The following is a 13,283-nucleotide window of genomic DNA, read 5'->3' as shown; positions in this document are numbered from 1 at the left end:
AAAATAATTTAATAACCATGAATAAATAGCTTAAAAAAGTTGTGCCTAACCTAACCTAACCTATTCAATTGATTGTAAAAAAAATAGAAATAGAAAACATTGATGAACCAAAACCTTTGTTGAGTTTGTTTACTGCTGATTCAAGTTTAGTAACTGAACAAGAGCTAGAAGCTTCAAAATCATCATCAGACAAAAAAAAAACCAACTGTTGTTAGAAAGTTTAATGAAAAATGGCTAACTATGACAGAGTACAAAAATTGGCTTACTACCAAAATGAACATAAAACAAAAAGAAATGGCTTACTGTAAGGTCTGCAGTTCTTTTTTGAGTCCTCAAAAACATGTAAAAACTGTATAATATATTTATACACTACCTAGTCTAGGTTATACTCGCATACGATAATCGTGTATAGTAATTTGGTGCTTAGACATTTAGTACATTAATTTAATATGCATATTCTAGTATATGTTTGTAATAGAAGCCTAATACATATAATATAACTGCCTAAGTCTTAAATTGTAATATTATGTATTTTTAAAATTGATGAGGTAAAGTGGTAATTGTGGTAATTTTCTTATCGTTAAATATGACATTTTGAATTCCGCAACACGTCCTACACACACATCCCTTAATCAGCAGTTGATCGATTTCAAATGACATACTATTTTCAGGTCTCCGATATAGTAATATATTAAGATATATGTCATAGTCTGATTGCAAATACGACAGTTTTTTTACTCCTCCTGGCTCCTGACATTATTGTGAAACATAATAGATCTAAAAAAAAAAAATGTAGATTATCTACATTCTACATTCTACATATTTCGCTATACACATGACTCGTTATATATGATTATTTTGGATATATTTACAAATTAATCATATTTGTGAATTAATTTGTGTTCTATATGCTATTTTATTAGCATAAATTATTCAAATGTACGAGATGAGACCGATTATGTTGTTTTCCATGAATTTATAAAAAAAAGGAGGTATACGATTTCTATGAACTATGTTTAAATAATATACCTAAAATTATTTTGTATTTACAAAAACACTTAAGTTGTTTCGTGAGTTGCTATATGAATAAAATAAATAACCAGACGCATAAATTAAAAAAAAATAAGGCTTAGATGATATATTATATTATAATTTGGTATAGGCCATCAACATATCTACCACATTGATAACATATAGGTACCCAAATTTATTATTTTATAATAATTGTTCACTCTAGTGGAAATTTTATATTTATAGCCACAGTATATACATGTATCTATGTATTATCTATATGCATAAATATATAATATGATGTGTATCTGTGATGCATGTATAGTATATACATACTACTTGTGTTGTCTTTAACTGAATCGTCTTTCATTTATATCAAACGAGTCCAAATGACCAATTAAACCAATATATCAGATAAATTAATATGCAGTATTAATAAAGGTAGGCTTATATTTTAATTTAGGTACAGTGATGATGATAGATTAAAATAAGTTCAATGTTCACAACTATTTTATAAAGATAGCCAAGAACAAATGTGGATCATATATACATTTATAGATACATTTTTTAGTATTAATTGAATATTGCTATACTCGTGAGTTTTAATTTAATTTTACTGTACTTTTTATTTATCATAAAAAATTACAATATATATATATTCTGATATATATTCTGGTCTAGTCGATTTTGACAGAATAATTCACCTTTCAGGTACACCGTAGACACTCACTAATATTATAATAACTAGATTTTTATATACATACAAACGAATACAAAATGTAAATACACACTCTTGTTAATTCACTATCGCCCCTCATAATCAAGTATCCAGTTACCTTTAATAAGAATAAGGTACACACAAAAACTCATCCTTTATATATTATAATCTTAAAGCCTCTAATATAGTAATATCTTATCGACACGCCTTCACCACTGTTCACGGTACGGGAAACGTTAAAACGAGACAACTCTCAACTAGGTCCCCGCAGTTTTTCTGATAACTTTTTTACCATAGTCTTAGCCGAATAGTCAGCATTCGTATTTTTTACATAATATACTATGATAGTATAATATATAGTAGGTTTACTCTATCGTATTATATCTGACTCGTTTAAATGGTCGATATCGATGGCATGTGATAATCCCATCCCTACATCTTTTTTTTTATATATATTAATATAATATAAAGTAATATTATATAATGATATCGTAATACCGTATTATACCCAATACAGGTGCTGGGTAAATAATATATTATACGCACATAATATAATAAAATATCAACGTATCATTATTATTATTATTGCGGTAAACGTATCTGGTATCAAATGATATAATATCGCGATAATAATATTACACACGTGATTGCGTTCGGCATACATATATTATTAATATTATTATAATGTTTGTCGTATGACCGGCCGCGGTGGGCGTCGTGCCGCCGATTTACTGCGACGATCAATTCGACGAGAACGACCGGAAGGAGTGCAAGTCCCCCGCCGCCGCTGCCAACGGTCGGCCAGACGCACGTGGGTGTGCTCGGCCGGTGCGCCGTCCAATCGATTTGCACTACTCGGCATGTCGTGTAATAATAATGTACATTATTTATTATTTTAATATACAGATACGCATTACCGTATTGTATTGTTACTATTATACGTATTCTCTCCTACGGATGCCGAAAGTGCGCGTTACGGACGAAAATGTGTGTGTTTTTCGTTTGCGACCATCGTGCACATTATATACCTCGATGATAAATATATATCTAACATAAAATGTTCTATACAGGTGGTATGGAGACGAGACACAGTGAGTGTTATATAGTAAATCATCGCCCTCTTCGATATTGAATGTATCGGCGGCACAGGCGGTATACCCTCCTGCAGGTGGCGTGCAGGCGCGGGTATTTGTAATTATTTGGCCTCGAAAACCACAAAAACAAAATTTAGGCATAACCATGAAATATGTGAAAATTACTGTAACTATCTGTAGGGGAACATATGGGGCATAGTGTTACACGGGGTAGAGTGTTATGATAACAATTATTCGTGTTACGTAGTTGGTAACACTAAAATAATTGCGTGAAATATCGACTCCGACCATGATGTTCATGCTATAATTGGTAAGGCGGTTTAATAATAATCATATTTTTATAAATAATTTGAAAAATATACAGTTTTTCTTTAAGGTTAGTATTTTTTATTAAATTACACTGTCTATCTTGTACAGAATAATATTTTATTGGAATTATTTTTTATACGAAATAATTATTGCGTTATAACCAAAATCGATTAAAATGGTTGGTTGGGGTGAATTGTTACGGGGTAAACTGTTATAATGTTACATATTAACAAATTAACAGTAAAACTCGATTATATTTTATATCAAACCTTTTAGTGTTTGTATACATTTTATTTACCCGTGTTTTTTTACCCCGTCATTGAGCAACGTGTTATAAATTGTTTTATTTTTTAAAGAAGTTTTTAACTTCCTTATATATATATTTTTTTTATTAGTTATCATAATTATATCAACTAGTTATACACACTTTTATTTGTAGGCTACTGTAGTCTACACTATAGTGTTGTGAGTAGCTATATTTAAAAATTCTAAATATCAGAATTTGAATACCATTAATCGAGAATGTATACAGATTAGTTACTTAGATTGAAACCATAGTCTTTGGCTCAATTTTAATGCTATATATTGAATATTATATATAGGAGCTTAAAATATTAAATTAGTGAAAGACCTATCGAACACCATAGCTTATGAGAAACATATTACACGGTTTTGAAAAATAATCGAATCTGTTTGACTTTCTTTTGTTACATATGCAGAATTACTGTATTATACTAATTCAACTTTGTCAATTTACTACAAAGTTTTACTATCATATTATGTATCATATTAGGAGTAGTCTTTTCTTTCACGGTCTACTGGAATCTACTTAACCCTGTAGTAAGATCATGTATCTTATATATACAGATGGCCGCAGACAATAGAGTGGTTGAAAATAAAAGAATAAGATTGTTATCGAGTGAGTATGTTTTATCTAGAAATATATTATATAGAGAGAGAAAGGGTGACGTAAAAAAGAAAAAAAATATAGTTGAAACAAAAATTGTTGTGCTGGTATGTGTGCATATTATAGTAAGTAGAAATAATTTTGTAATTTCATGTAAACATATATATATATATATATTATATGACCTGAACATATAATAATAATATTATATCTGTAGACTTTAATGAAAGGTAAATCGTGTTATAGAATATATAATAATATGCGTGTGTTTCAATTCTCAGCTGTCGAGGACTCGAATAAAAGTGCACTTATAGGTTTGTACCTAAAAACAATATACATAATACACATTATTATAAATATAAAAATCTAAAAATCAAAAAAAAAATTGAATTGTACATTAACATTATTATATTAATGTAAAAATGTAATACTTTTATTAAAGCTAATAACCCATGTAGCTGATGTTTAAACAATAAAAAAAATAATAAAAACGTTAACGTAGGTATATATAATGAATATGGTTTTAGCCTAACTAATGTAATTTATGATAATTATTATTATTATGGGGTATTTACCTTTGGAAGTTTAAACATATTCAGACGATTGAGAGTCTGTAGGATATAACAATATTGTTGTGTTGTAATTCATGCGCACATGAACTTTGTACACTTATATAGTATATAGAAATAAATAACATAATGCAAATATTGTACTATGTTCATGAAGAACATCGAGTGACGTATTATTTTTTAATTTATTTAATTTTCACAACAGACAAAATATGTTTTTATTACTACATTATATATCTAGTTAAACTACGCAAATAAATTAATGTAAATTATAAAAAAATGTTTATCAACTGTTTTAGTAATTATAATTATAATCACTGTAATTATATATTATAGAAATGGTTGGGTGCCTCTCAACGAAGATAATATGAGATTTGTAAATTATTCGATAATTAATCATAGCGTACAGTGTATAATATACTTCTTATATTTTCATGTTTATTAGTTAATTTGTTTGTTTGAATATATACACATATACACACAAACAAAATATGGTAGAATATATTATTTTATTTCATCGTAATTTGTGTTTAGTATTTGTATTAAAGAAATAAACAATACGCACATATTTAACAACTAATATGTCAATACTACACAATATGTTTATTTTAGTAAAGTTTTAGAAAAAATTAAATGTAAATGTGAAATAAAACGATTCGTTAGGACTAGGCACAGCAGAACTATATCTTCAGTATTATATACTCACATTACATTTTTAACATGTCGCTAAAATATTTTTAATTTTAACTTCTAATTAACACTAAAAATAATTATATTTATTTATTTTGAATTCGGAGTAGTATACTTATCTAATTTTAATAAAAAAAAGCAGATGTTTTCCTGTAGTGTTGTATAATTTTAACGTTTTAACTTGTGCGCCATTGAACAACAATTTAATAATAACAACAGAGATACCGAAAATTGTAAACGCAGCATATTATAATAAATCTCGTTTTTTTTTCTTCTTCTTCTCATTATTATTATTATTCTACTGTAATATCTTTATGTTTTGTAGTTATTATTTTAATATTTCTACATGCGAGTACTGAAGAAATTCGATTATAATTTAATGAAATACAATATTATTATTTTTATGTCCCATCGCGTTTACCCTTCTTATAGGATGATATATATAATAATTTGTATATGCTTAGCATTTGATATCAACATGTCGTTCGACATTATAATTCCATTTGATCAGTACAACGTGGTGGCTGTGCAAGCGGCAATAATATAAGCCTGTACAAGAATGTGTCATAAGAACGATTATATTATAGTTTTATACTTGTCTACATAAAAACGAACGTATGGTGGGTATATTTTATTCGAATTATCATTTTCCAAGCTGTATTATATAGTAGATAGTTACTATATAGTATATATTATATATATGTTATACGTGTATTATATATAGAGGTATATACTTTTATACCGAAATGACGGGACAGTGACATTCCTCGACAACTGTCTGAAACGAAATTGGATTCTTGTCAAAATTTATACTCACTTGGCGGATCGGCGGCACCGTGTACCTACTATTACTATCTACGTATATATATATATAATATATAATGTATGTGTGTATATTTTATGGGTTTTAATTATATTCAAAAACATAATCCAAACACCTGACGTCGGGGGCCGGCTCAAAACTAATTTTCTCGCCGGTCTACTCGATTTACATTCACGACCCGCGTGCGCGATAACGTCAGGACGGGGACGAGAGACGACCGACCGACGTTTGGTAACCTTAATAAGTAATATCCATAAGCCAAATGGTTTTTCTACCGCCTTGAGAAGTTTAGGAAATAAACGTAATAATAATAATAATAATGATGATAATAGCTATGGTATATATATATATATTATACTGTTTATGTATAACGCCTTGTCCAAAGTAAATCCGTTCCGTTGCGTCCGATGCGTCCGAAATTAAAAACAAATCTATAAATATGATACGACCTGTCCAATATGAATTGGGTTTGCATCCGATCCGTCCGACATCGCATCGGTCGTACTTCGCCGCACGATTTGAAAAACAAATATTTTGTTTTTTGACGCATCGGACGCAAAACGGACGAACGTTTGCATCTATTTAATATTAATTAAATACAATATAATATAAATATTATAATAGCAATAAAAAATATATAATATCTAAAAAATGGAGTTATTGATTTTGGAAGTCCAAAAACGACCAGTGTTATGGAACAAATTGCATAACAAATATATAGAGATAGGATCCACAATGAAAAGGAATGGAATGCAGTTGCAATAAAAACTAAAATGAATAGTAAATATATTATTTTTTAAATGTAATTCAATATAAATATTTCATTTAATAATATTACAACTAAATAATAAATACGACATACCTATTGTACAAAATAATTCTTAAATAAAATACTTTTGAAATTATTGATTATTTAATTTTTATGTGATTTATTATTTATTGATTTTTATTGTGATTTATGTTTATCTCTAAATATATAAAATAATTATATATTTCGGTCACCAGACACAAGAGTACGTATTGGACACACTAGAATTACACATTCCTATCTTATGCGTATAAGGAGCTCAAACCCAGGTGCGAAACGTGCAACTGTGAACTCACTGTTATCCACATATTCCTAGAATGTCCCATTTTATCATAACGCCAGAACAAAAGCAAACATAAACACCATCTCATCACTCAAAGACGCACTCGGACCAGGACAAGAAAAAACCATAACAAATTTCATCAAGATGGCCTATCTCACAACGAACATAGGTATAAGACAACTGATCAACGACACCACATTATAACAATTAATATGTAAATTATAATTATAAATTTTCAATGTAAAAAAATCGAATTTCTTTTAACTAATAACTGTTACCACTAGACATGTAAACCATTGTAATAGGCTAACCTTTGTATTTGAAGCCTTAAAAAAAAATTTATATATTTTCACATTATTCCTTGTAAAACTTAAATTTAATTTTCTTGAAAATACTGTATAAAATTATTTCTAATCTAAATAGCCGAACGAGATGCAGGATTATTAGATCTGAGTCTTGGATTTATTCCCATAAGTTGATTATTATTTGAATTTGTATTGGATTCACGAAAGGTATTTATTATTTCTTGATTTTTTGATTCGTCTTTTTCAATACCAATTATTAAATTATGCAATATACAAATTGCTTTTGCCACGTGATCAGCATTTTCAACTTTAATTTCTATTGCTTTCAATGATATTCGAAATTTAGAGGAAGCGATACCAAATGCACATTCAACAGTCATTCTAGCTCTGGATTATCGGTAGTTATAATATGACTTGTTTGTTTCGTGTGCTTGATTTCTTTGAAATGGCCTCATTAAATAACCTCTTAAAAGAAACGCTTCATCACCAACAAAAATATAGGGGGCTGAGATATCTAAATTGTCCAATTTTCTTTCTATTGGTAATTTGAGAGTATCAGTTTCTAGACGTTGGTGAAAATTTGTATTGCACAAATACCACCATCACTATCCTTACCATAACCGCCAAAATTTATCATTATAAATCTATATTTGACGTCTACAACTGCCATTAAAACAATAGAAATATATTGCTTGTAATTGTAAAACATACTTCTTGAGTTTTTAGGACATTTCTATCTTATGTGTTTCCCGTCAATACTACCCACACGGCCACACAATTAGGAAAGTTCCATTTTTCGTAGAATTCATCAGCTATTTTTTTAAAGTTGTCAAATTGTCAACAGTAGAAGCAGGCATATGTTTATCCTTTAATGTACACCATATAGCTTTGCACACCTCAATGACTTTTGTGCTACCCCTGATTTAGATATTCTGAACGTTAATATAGTATAGCTGCCTATAAAAGCTAATCCCGTTGCTAAAAATCTGACATAAAACAATTAGTAATAATTGTAGAGCAAAATGTGTCTTTTTTAAATATAACCCTTTTAAAATTTAAAATATGTGTGTACGCTACTTATGGCGATGCATAAATTATTTGTTTATTTTATATAAAGATTTGTATTTTAGATTCTGATCGGAGCGAAGAATGTATTAATTTTACAATGATGTGAGCTTTTTATTTATTTATTTATTTTTGTGTCTGTGACCTGTGTGCACGATAAGTTTTCGAAATAATGCTTCGATTTTCAACTTCAGTAGCTATTCTGGTTGGAAAGTGAAACTAGTTGTTGTGTTGGGCAGGTAAAATTTTGGAATTCCCAATAGTTTTCAAAAGCGCCGGAAAAACCGAAAAAAAAATTAAGGAAAAACTGGAATTTTTACGTAAAATTGTTTTTTTTTTAGATATCGGTGTAACACTAAAAAAAATGACCGTAGATACATGGAATTTTCAAAATATTTCAAATATTTTAAGTTATTATAGGCATTTTTAATTTTCAATTTTTTTTTGTTTTTTTCTCTAAATGTCTGCAGTAAAATTTTATTCGTTGCATAAAAATAAGCTTCAAAATTAGTACAAGGTTAATGTAAGTTAATATAATTGCAGTTGGAAAATATTTAAAAATACATATAGGCACATTATTTTTATATAACCGCTTAAAATTCAAATTTCGACAAAATTTATTATTAAAAATTCACAAATTATTTAATTGTTAAAAATTTATAAAACGTTCAACTTTTATAGCTAATAAGGACTGAAAATTTAAATTTGAGAAGTTTGAGTGATGCTTTTTAAAAGAAATAAAAAGTTACTAAAAGTCGTTCAGGAGATTCTCAGGAGAGTGTTGAAGTATACACGGGAAAGTAGAATTATTGCAATTTAATGATTTTTTTAAAGGACACAACAACACCGTGGAAAACGGACAGTAATATTTCTGATGATGAAAGTGAAACAGAATACACAACAGAAGATTCGGAGGCATTAGAAAATAATATAAATGATTATTTTGACGATAGTCATGATTATGAATATGTACATACTTCAAGTCCAATTGACGTCATTGGTTTTGAAAATTTGTCATCTGTATCTCAATCGGGGAATTCAAATTATACTAATCAAATTTCAGAAAGTACAAGTAGTTTTGATAATAATGTACGTTCTATTAAAAGAAAAATAAATGATAGTAAAGCATTTGAAGATGAGTTACTAAAGATCGAAACCATGTTTATTTTAATTTGAGTTTGATTCAATTTTTTTTTTTATTAACACGAAATATACCCTTGGCGACATATGCCATTGGGCATTGGGTTACAAAAATTAAGCTACATTGAGCTGAATTTACATCAACAACTATATTATTTTACAGTGTTCATATTTTATTTTGTAGTTCTGCCTTTGTGATGAACTTGATGGTAGCTGAAAGTGATGAACTGTTTTGCCTGAGTGACTCCGATAAATGTTCTTGAATGTTTGAGTGATTCAATTTTAAATCAGATGTAGAGCCACATAATTAATTGTTGGCAATATAACTTCCTATTGAGACTGAATACAATATATTAATGATTCTTACAACTTTTTTTTTTCATTAATATAGGTATAATTGATGTATTGTTGGTGAGTGTTATTGGTTGTTATTCTAGTTCAATAGATTTATTTTATCCTAAGAATTTTGAAATTTTCCGACATGCACAAGAATAAAATTAATTTAGTGTACAGAATCATGTTATTAAAAAACTACTAATAATGTACACCGTAAACGCAATCGTATTTCACCGATATAATGACTCTCGGTCAACCCTGTAGGTATTGTGTTTTTTTATCACCATAATAGAACAACAATTCATTCAGTATATTAAATTACGTGTGGATATTTATTAAACGCATTTGCTCGAATAACATCGAATAGTTTATTACTACCATATTTATTTAGGAAGATGGTATAAGAGAGGGTAAGAGAGGGATTGGAGAGATGTAAAAGTATGATGAGGGAGAGGTGGAAGATATATATATATAGAGAGAGAGATAGGCATAAGACAGACATTCTTCTTTGGTGTCCATGGCGGCCATAACTTTTAGACCTCTCCTAAATATTTCTCTCGTGACTCGTCTATAAACAGGCATTAACACTACTGCTATACAGTCACAAGTATAGGTACGCATAATATAACCTCCTTTGCCTGGTGATTTAATCACGATAGAATTGGTTTTTTCTCTATAGTTCATAGATCGAGGAAAATAAACAAAAAAAAGTCAATTAACCCACAGATATAGAGATACCCCGGCACACGAGATGATCTATATTTATATACATGTTGTAAACCTATATATATATATATGTAATACGTATATCTCATACTATATGAGATGCTAAAATAACATTTTGAAATACGTTTTTTTTTTAATCTTCTGAAACGTATAGCCTTATATTCCCTTAAAATATTAATAAAATAATAGGTATTTGTCTTTATATTATAATAATTTATGTGTGACAGTTCGTGTAATAATGAGAAACGTGAGAAACCGTCACATGGATTCTATAAAAATAATTGTAAACACTGTCTAAAAAAATTATAAATACGTTATTAATTGAAAAAATATATCCTAGGATTTTGTTTGTTTTTTTTTTAACAAAAAAATCAACATTCTCACTATTCGTTGGAGACTTTAACTCCCCGTGTAATGGGTTTTCAATATAATATCTTATAAATTATAATTTACAATAACATTATTATTATTAAATATATTTATTTGTCTAATTAGTCTGCATTGTACTTCAAAAATAAAGTATTATGGTTTAGGTAAGTATAGGTATTACATGATCACAATATTTACTTAATTCATTGTAGTTGATAAAACAATATTATAATATGATAAAATTATTATAGTATAATACTATCGTATGTAGTATTATACTATTATGTAGTTTATTAAATAAATAGTCTTAAAAATTGATGACTATACATTAATCAGACGTGTCATTCTCTACAAACAGATTACTCATATATTAAATACCTGTAGTATATCGTTATACTCGTTGAAATATTAAATACTTAAATAACATCTCAGTAAATTTGAACACATACACACGTATTGTTATGTATTTATATTTCATATGTTACTTTACTGCTATTATAATTTATGTATTAATTATTTAATAGTTTTTTTTTTTTTTTAATGTTATGTCGACAATTGGAAATAGTAATAAAAATAAAAGTACCTATAGGTTAACTCCGAAATAAAAAATAAAAACGAGTAGTAACGGATATTTAATTTGTATTATAACAATCACTGAATCATTAATATAATAGTTAATTATTTCTAATTCATAAAATATAAAAAAATTAAGATTGTAGATTGTGTTGAATGAATTGTGATTCAGTTATATATGTTATATATATTATATATATATATAGCTATTTATATATTTATTTGGTATGCTGTCTGCGGTGTACCCGTCTTGAATCCATTTTCTGTTAAAACTATTTGCTTATAATTAGTATACCGAACTAGAAATAATTGTAAATTTTATAGATGCCATTAACGTATCTCAAATATATTTTATAAAAATAATAATTAGTATATACAAATACGTAGAACCAAACATATTTTAATGTCTGTGATCAGAAAAAAATGTTATGGAATTCGAATAATTTAAAGGTTGATATAAGATTTTGGCAATTATTTCAGTTGGTCTCTGATTCATCTTCAGATGAGCGTGCTTAAAAACTTTCTCGTCATACTGATATAATCCCAATCTCGAGTAATAAAAAAAAGCGTTTGCCGTTTGTATACCGCCGCGTACATCATGACTGTTACAAACATGTATAAAGGATTTATGACGTGAAATTTGCAATAAAACAATAAAAACATAATACTTTTGGAATGGCGATGATTACTTTTGATATGTAGTTTTACAACTATAAAGATACAACGGGTTTACGGACGATTTAGTTAAGTCTAAAATAATCAGACTAGATTGACATTAAATTGTTGAACATAGTTTGTAGTAGGTAATTGATTTTAATTATTACAATATATTTATAACAGCTATTTGTCGGTTAGTTTAGGCAGTTTAAGTAATAGGAACATACAAATATAATTAATATTATAATTTTTAAATTTTTAATATTAAAACTACATTTTTTAATAAATCATACAATGCGCTTTCTCCAATGCAAAAATACCAATTTATTTAATATAGTCACACGCACACACATATTATGCGTGGGCGCACATACATTTTAATATATAAACGTAGGTTGTAGATACTTATATCATTTAGTCTTATAGTTGAGTGCAGCCACAGCGTTTATGATATATAGAATAAAATATAAATGAATAATATGTGTGTAGTGTGTACACAATATAATACTACACTGCCGATTGAGTTCACTATAATATAGCACGTGAGGTTATATTTTAATTGTACACTGTGCAATTACATCCTCGATACGAAATATAAATTATTATAAAACCATTTTCAATTAAATATAATGAGAAAAATTAAATTAATTAACTTTCTGCTATCAAAATAATACAATATTCCTAATATAATTAATGCTTAAGTTATTTTGTGAGCAATTTTATTGTGAGATTATTTATTGGATATATACGTGCAGACAACATTGTCCGTCTAGCATACAGTAGTATAGTAACATAAGAGTATATTAAGACGTATGTAAAATATAATTTTAATTATTGGCAATATATTGACAGGTACCTACCTACTTAGATTAAATACAATTTTTAAATAAACTATACTGC

The 13,283-nt window shown here is 27.8% G+C and overlaps 1 pseudogene; it reads right to left on the bottom strand.

The window, feature by feature from the left end:
• Positions 1–7,588: 7,588 nt before the first annotated feature.
• LOC149058721 (uncharacterized) lies at positions 7,589–8,351 on the bottom strand (annotated as a pseudogene).
• Positions 8,352–13,283: the final 4,932 nt, after the last annotated feature.

The sequence above is a fragment of the Diuraphis noxia genome, unplaced genomic scaffold (assembly GCF_037042655.1).
Source record: "Diuraphis noxia isolate RWA-SAM2 unplaced genomic scaffold, SU_Dnox_SAM2 contig0002, whole genome shotgun sequence".
Classification (NCBI taxonomy): Eukaryota; Metazoa; Arthropoda; class Insecta; order Hemiptera; family Aphididae; genus Diuraphis; species Diuraphis noxia.
Note: the sequence above shows the minus strand (reverse complement) of the source record. Positions and strands in the feature narration are given on the sequence as shown.